At 40.4% G+C, this 7,113-nt stretch overlaps 1 pseudogene; it reads left to right on the top strand.

Annotated features, from left to right (window-relative positions):
* Positions 1-2,925: 2,925 nt before the first annotated feature.
* LOC122232949 lies at positions 2,926-5,745 on the top strand (annotated as a pseudogene).
* The last annotated feature ends 1,368 nt before the right edge of the window (positions 5,746-7,113 follow it).

Raw genomic sequence — 7,113 nt, 5'->3', positions numbered from 1 at the left:
TCTACAGAGAACAATCAAGGATGGAATTCTGCTTTTATAGGTTTAGGAAAAAAGACTTGGACATATAGATGAAGTAGGGGGGTTTTCTGGAGTATACATTAAGTAGTACATGCATGCAAGCATCATTTAAAGGCAGAATTTCATTCCTTTTTTAGTTTGGAGAGGAATTGAGTGTTCCCTTGATAACTGAAATAAGTGTGTCAAAACATTTAAAACTACTGAATGCTACATGTGTAGTTTCCCAAAAGGAGAAATTAGGCTGTATTGCCACATGGGTGTTACTTAAGCATCCCCCTTGTGTATTTTAAGTATGGCTGATTGATGCGGAGTTGTTTAGGGTAGTACAATCTTCTGTTGAAATGAGCCTTTCCCCTACAGAAAAATAAACGTGCTACTTAGTCAAATTGTTAGTCTTACTGGAGGAGGAGAACACTGGCTTTCAGAGCACTCATTGGTCGTTCAAAAGTTACTCCTGGATTATTAGTGTGAAAGGGTTTTAACTTGCCTTTTACAAAGAATTATGACCTTGAACCTATAAACCTACCAAATTAAACAGATGAGAGAATATCTGCCATTGGAAAGTTGGATGTACCTACCACTTGGGAAGGGAGAGGTCTTTTGTGTTGCCACTATTTGTAAATGGTGTTGGAATATGGGCTAGAAACTGAGTTAGGTTGAGAAATTTATCGGAAGTAAACATGAAGCTTAAAATTCCCTTAAATGGAACGTTGAACCAATTTTATAAGAAGTGACTAGTATATACGCTGATTTGTTAAAGCTTTAAAAATTTAAACGTAAGAGATTCCTAAAATGTTTTCAACTTAACGTTTTGAAAGTTACTACCAAAATGCCAGCAAACGTTGGAAATCATGTAGCTTGCACCAAAGTTTTTCAGGAATGAAAGTCTTAAAACCTTTCCCTGCCATTCAAATTTTGCCTTTAAAATGAGACTGTAATGTAAAATATTTCAATTTTGTTGAACGATCTAGTAGTTCTAAATCTTTGATCACTGATAACTACTGGAATGCTTAGAGACTGAAGAGGGAAATGAACATGGCAATATTTCTCTTAATCATTTTAGTGGTTTGTTTACAGTGTCTTCTGTTTGTGCTCAAAATGGAATCACTGTTCCACAAACATGGAATGTGAAGCTTGCTACTAAAGGGACATTTTGAATTTTCTCTTACAGGCCAATGAAAATGTTTTTGTTGACAAAGTAGGATTTTAAGTGTCTAATGCTTTTTTTGGATTTTGGATTTTTTTTGGAAAGGGATTCAGCCTTGATGATGGCTAAATGTAAATTAAATCCATCATAAATCTATTTTGCATCTCCTATTAGCAAGGTTTGCCTATTGCTGGCAAGTTAGAGATGAACTGTTTCTTCATGGAGGCATTGAACTTACAAAAAGCTTAATCAGTATTTCTCAAACTGTTCCTAGGACCACCTTTAAAATCGCCAATGGTGCTGGTTAAAAATATCTAGACCCCCACACCTCAGTTCCACTGAATCACAATGTCCAGAGAGAGGTACCAGGAATCTGCAATATTTAACAAACTGAACAGTTTAAAGACCAGTGTAATACAGCAATATATAGTAATGTTTCCATACCTTTTCATTAACTGTATTTAGTTGCCAACGTATACAGGTACAGCGGTGGGCCCTAAGGATGCAGTGGTTAGAAACCATTTATTTGGAGAGACCGTTCAGTAATCATCTACTAGGGGGAAAAAAAAAAAAGATGTGCTTAGGAAAGCAGAAACCAATGTGTGTTTGTACGTATAGGTGTACACATTCACAAGCAGATGGGACACACTGTAGAATTAGAACTAGAGAAATCCCATTGTGTTAACCCAAAATTCTATCCCTTTCACCTCTTAGCAGATGCCGCTTGTGTACACAGCTGGCCATCATTTGCCCAAACCAGGCTTCAGCACTTCCAGTCAGGGAAGAAATCCGACCTCAGGGAAAAAAAGAATACCTAGAAAATTAAACATTTCACATCTGTCTGTATTTAAAATGGGGAGCTAATTTGAGTCAAGGACGTTGGAAAATCTAGGATGTAAATGCTTTGTAGGCTTGGGTTCCCATTTGCCAAATAAGTAACAGGCACTAGCAACAAGCTTGTGGTTAACTGATAGACCAGCTCTCCTGTGACCTCAAACTTTCCTAGTCTTCACCTCATTTTCTGCCCAGAATCCGTGCTCCTCCCACTGCCCCCTGCTCCCCCAAACTCAGACCTGTAACCCCCACACCTGTAGTTATGAGAGAAAAAGTATGTCACCAAAACTATAAACCTTCCAGAATCCTTTCAGAAATATTTTCTTTCAGTCATCCTATCTCCCTTTTCCCCCTTCTTCCTTGAAGTCCTCCTATCATTAAGGAATAGGCTTCCTGGAAGGGAAGGGCCAGTTCACTTAGAACAAAAGTGTCTGTGGGGTCCGGCCAAGGCTGGGGGGGTTTGGGGGGGGAGGGGGAGCGTGGCATATGACAGCTGTTCATCAGAGCAAAAGTCATTTAGATAGTAAAGAGAGATTAGGCAGGAACAGAATAGAAAGTACCAGCTAGGTCCTTCAGAAACCTCCCTAGGGTTCCTCCAGTAGAGGATGATTAGTGGAAGCAGGAACTCCAGGTAGGTTGACTAGGAAGCTGAAAGAGAAGGCTTAAACCTCACTTCTATTTGGAGCCCTGCAAAGTGTCCCCATGACTACATGGGCTTGTAAAGCAGAGCAGAAATTGAGGCAATCATGTTTTGGGACAGAGAAACCCTGAGATTTGCACACACACTCCACAGTATTCCCTTTGATGCCCATATGGCATAAAAGGGACAGTTGAGTGCTAATGGGCTTGCCATGGGGTCATCACGGTGAAGAGGAAGGTTACTGCATATCAGAGGCTGTAAGGAAGATAGCCTAGTCAGGGGGTGGATGGAGACAGCAGAATTTCAAAGGTTTGTCAATATTCATGATGAAAGCCAAGATGAGATCAAGTTAGTCAAGAAGAAAGCTAGGCCGAGTGCTGAGAAACCAGCTAAGACTAGCTTCGGTCCATTCAGTGGTAACTGAATTCAGACACCAGAAGATCCCAAACAAACCTACACCTCAGCTTGAGCAGAGACCACTTGATGCTAAAGGCTCTTTACTCCTATTATCAGAACACCTTATACCCTTGGCACCCAGAAGACCTCTGGGAGGTCTTGGAAAGGTAGAGGTAAAAGACTGTTTAGAAAAAAAAAAAATCCCTAATAAGGGGTCTGATCTTTAACTGAATAATTATTTCCCTTAAATTAGACCATTTAAAACTGGAAAAGACCTCAACTTGCATTTAATTTGGCAAGTTTATGTGGTTTTTTTCTACCATCAATGGGAATGGGAACGTATAGAGAAAGAGGGCATATGGGAATTTGAGAGCCCTAGAAATCAAGAGGTAAAAGGCAAGAAAAGTAAGGCAAATACAATCAAACCATAAGTTCTAGGTGGAGGTAGCCTCAGTTGGCTTGGAGCCTTCATCTGGTAGATCAGGTAGCTTTATCTAGATTATTGATTCATACCTGTGTTTCAAACTGGCACCAATTTTGTGTACAATTCAGCCTCCAGAACTCTGTGGGATCAAGCTGACACTAATCTCCAGTTGCGACCAAATCATGGCTTCACTCATGATTCCTTTGCTTGCTTCCCTGGCTTCCTTTCACCTGAGAACATTCCTCCAGTGAGTCACTGGCACAAGAATTCCTGACCAGGGCTCTGCTTCTAGGGACTTGATCTAAGACAGTTGAGCTGGAGCAAGAGCAGAAATTTACACGACCGAGACATCCCTGACTTAGATTTTGATGCAGTAAGTAATGAGACATTGAGTTCTCTCCTTCTCTGGAAGGGATGAGAATTTTTTATAAAGAGTAACTGCATTTTGCTAGCAGTGTTTTTGAAAGTATACATATGCAAACAATTATTTGGATACTGAATAGCCATAGGAATGAATTATAATGTACCTTTTTGTTAAACAACACAGCTTCACTTTGACCTTTCTAATAGGACCCAGCTTTGCTTTTGGAGGTTTCTCTCTCAGCTGTTTATATCCTGGTCCTTGGGAGAGTCCTTATCACACCAAGAGAGTAGGCATTTGACCAAGGCTTGCCTGACCTGGGAATTTAAATCTTGAGCAGAATGATTGATTGCAAGCCAAGTTACAATGATCATGGTGAGTTTTTTCAGCAGCACTAGTAGAAGAAAACTTTGGGCAGTTTCTCAAACTGGTTCCCCAGCCTCCCCTTCTTCTATCCTTCACTTCTTCTTTCTCTTAACTTTTCAAAACATTCTTTTTGCTTAAATTAATTAGACAGTTGCTGTTACATGCAGCCCATCAGTCAAAGAGGCTTATCTTGTGCAGGCAGCACTGCTAATTTGGGGGGCGGGGGGGTGGCAATAAAAAGCACGGGTCTCAGCTGCCACTGCTGCCAACCAATGTCACTTGGGTCTTCACAGTTATGCCATCTGGGGCATAAATCAATCATTGCCAGGCTCTCTCAAGGCTGCCACTGAACATTCAGTGCAATAACTTGCCTCAAGTTTCTGGCTTTTTCCTCCCCTTTCAGACTTGAATCAAATGCCACATGTCACAGAGAAGGGAACGGACTTCTGGAGCAGCTACCAAAGGGGCTGGATGATGCGATCTGGAATGAAAGAGGAGTCAACTCTGGAGGAGAGAACTCTGACCAAAAGGAAATAAGAGCAAGGAGAGAGACGCACCGCCGGGTGATCTGTGGCCTCCAGCCAACTCGCCCAGTGGATCAGATGCTTAGTGGACTGCCCCAGGCATGTGGTCAGTTTTGCCCCAGCCACCAAGCTGCTGTACTCAAGTGTTTTTAGAGATACAAGAAGAATTATTAGAGTACAATTGGAATTGGCACTAGTGTTCTTGAAATGAGCCACAGGCCATCAGCCTCTGCTAAGATTAATAACAACACAGAAAATCTTGTGTGGAAATTGTCAGTTGTTCCAGACAACTACAAAATTATTTCTGTGCAAAGAGGCATGTCAAGGCCAGTTCACTGCTGTCCTCTTAAACCTGATTGGTCAGAGAGGTGTGCTACCTACGAGATGACAGGAGCTTGGTTAGCTAAGGCAGCAAAAGAAGCCTAAAAGTTTAGGAATGTGAATATTGCCTATCCTAAGCTTGGGAGTTATGCGAACATTCCAGATCCAAGCCCATTGAACCTCCTGTGTACATCGCTGCCCCAACGAGACCATGCACAGAGTAGAGTTTGCCTTGATTTCTGATGTCCAGGGAGCAGTGCTGGTTTGCTACGTGCCCTCAAACTTCCTATCCAGGCTGGTGGATGTTTCCTAGTTTGGTGTGATTTCCACATCCAACACCCTTGTGTGTTTCGGCATCTGTGTCATAGGCTTGGTCCTGGAGTGATTAAGAACAGCCGTGGAGAAGTTCAGCTCCATCAAAGCACAAATGATTTATGATATTATTGATAAGTCTCAAGGATTCTATGTATATCCAGTGGATCCCAGAATAGAAGCAAGATGAATATTCCATTCTGCATTGGCAATGCCAAAGGAGACGATGCTTTAGGAAAAAAAGATTACTCACTAAAGCTCTTGAACTCAATGTGATCTCCTTGAAAGGGTGTGGGTCTGTGGGAGGCATCCAGCCTCTCTGTATAATGCTGACAGGAAAGAAGATGTTCAGAACCTGGCAGCCTTCGTGAAAAATTCTTTGGAGATGCATCAGCTATGAACACATTTTTTTTTTTTCACTATTAACAGTTAATAGGTTTAATTACTTAATAAGTTTATCTCAGATATACATTTCTAACCACATGATAATAATGTAATTGTGAGGACAGCTTCAACAGTAAGTTCATGTTCCAACATAAATTTTTGTTGAAAATGATAATCAAAAGGAAAGTGACTTATATCAAGGCAATCATCACTTCCCCAAGAGTCTCTAGAGAAGTAAAGAATAACTTTACAAACAGAATCTTGTGTCAATTTTAAACACAATCATAGAAATACTAAAGCTGATAATATTAAAAACTCCACAGGATTGTACCTCTTAGCTTTCACTTCCCCACCCCACCCCCCATTTATGTACATTCCTATGGAAGCAATATCCTAATTTCCTGCAGTCTAGGGATTGAACCTGTGGCAAAGTCCATATTTTACAAAGCCTCCAAATACTGCTGCTAATTTAGGACATAGCTTTCAAATGTGAACATTCCCTACTCTGAACCTTTAGCCATAGACTAGAAATGGTGCTCCCTTACTTTATTTCTACTACAGCTGTGAACACAACTTAACCAATATATACTCTGCCCTTGAAGAAGCTACAAAATTTAAAGCTACTTGGGAATGGCTACAATAAGTTAACAAACATGGTATTTTTCTTGAATGGAAATTTTATTATGGATTCTTTTTTTCAAAGAACAACAGCAAAACATTCACAGCTCTGCAAAGCTGGTGGGACTTAACAGACACCTTAATTCTGACTTGAACTGGAAACATTTAAAAGAATTTTCCTCTTGCTTTGCTAACAAAATCTAGTTTATGTGGTCTTTTCCTTTTGTGTGTGTGTGTGTGTGTTTTTGTTTATGGTATCGTTGTTGCTACTTTTTCTAACTGGATCCCAGTATTCAAACTTGTCTGTGGACTTAATTATGCAAATTGCAGTTAATTGCTTCTGGAGACACACAAAGACACAGCAGGGTGAATGGGGTCCTCTGGGTACGGAATCTTGATCCTTTCCAAAATGACATAGTGGGGTCTCCTGGGTTCTACATCTGTTAATTCAAGTTTACACTGACTGTGTGGTGAGTAGTTTAGGGGTTCTAAGCTAAAGGGCAAACTGGGGATCTTTCTTTATCCTGTTATTCTGATAAAGAGATAAAAGTGACATATGTTTATATAGCAAAATCTGTTTTAATACCAAATAGTTTATATCTTTATGCATTTATAAGAATACAGTTCTCAGAGTCCCTGACATTGTGCATAACATTACATTAGTAACAGTTGTGGCCCTCACCCTGCCCTGCAACTTTTAAGCTGCTTCACAGAAATGATTTAGAAGTTCAACAATTCACTCTTGCTTTCCTTCCAATGGGTAGAAGA

This window comes from Panthera tigris, chromosome D4 (genome assembly GCF_018350195.1).
Source record: "Panthera tigris isolate Pti1 chromosome D4, P.tigris_Pti1_mat1.1, whole genome shotgun sequence".
Taxonomy (NCBI): Eukaryota; Metazoa; Chordata; class Mammalia; order Carnivora; family Felidae; genus Panthera; species Panthera tigris.
Note: the sequence above shows the minus strand (reverse complement) of the source record. Positions and strands in the feature narration are given on the sequence as shown.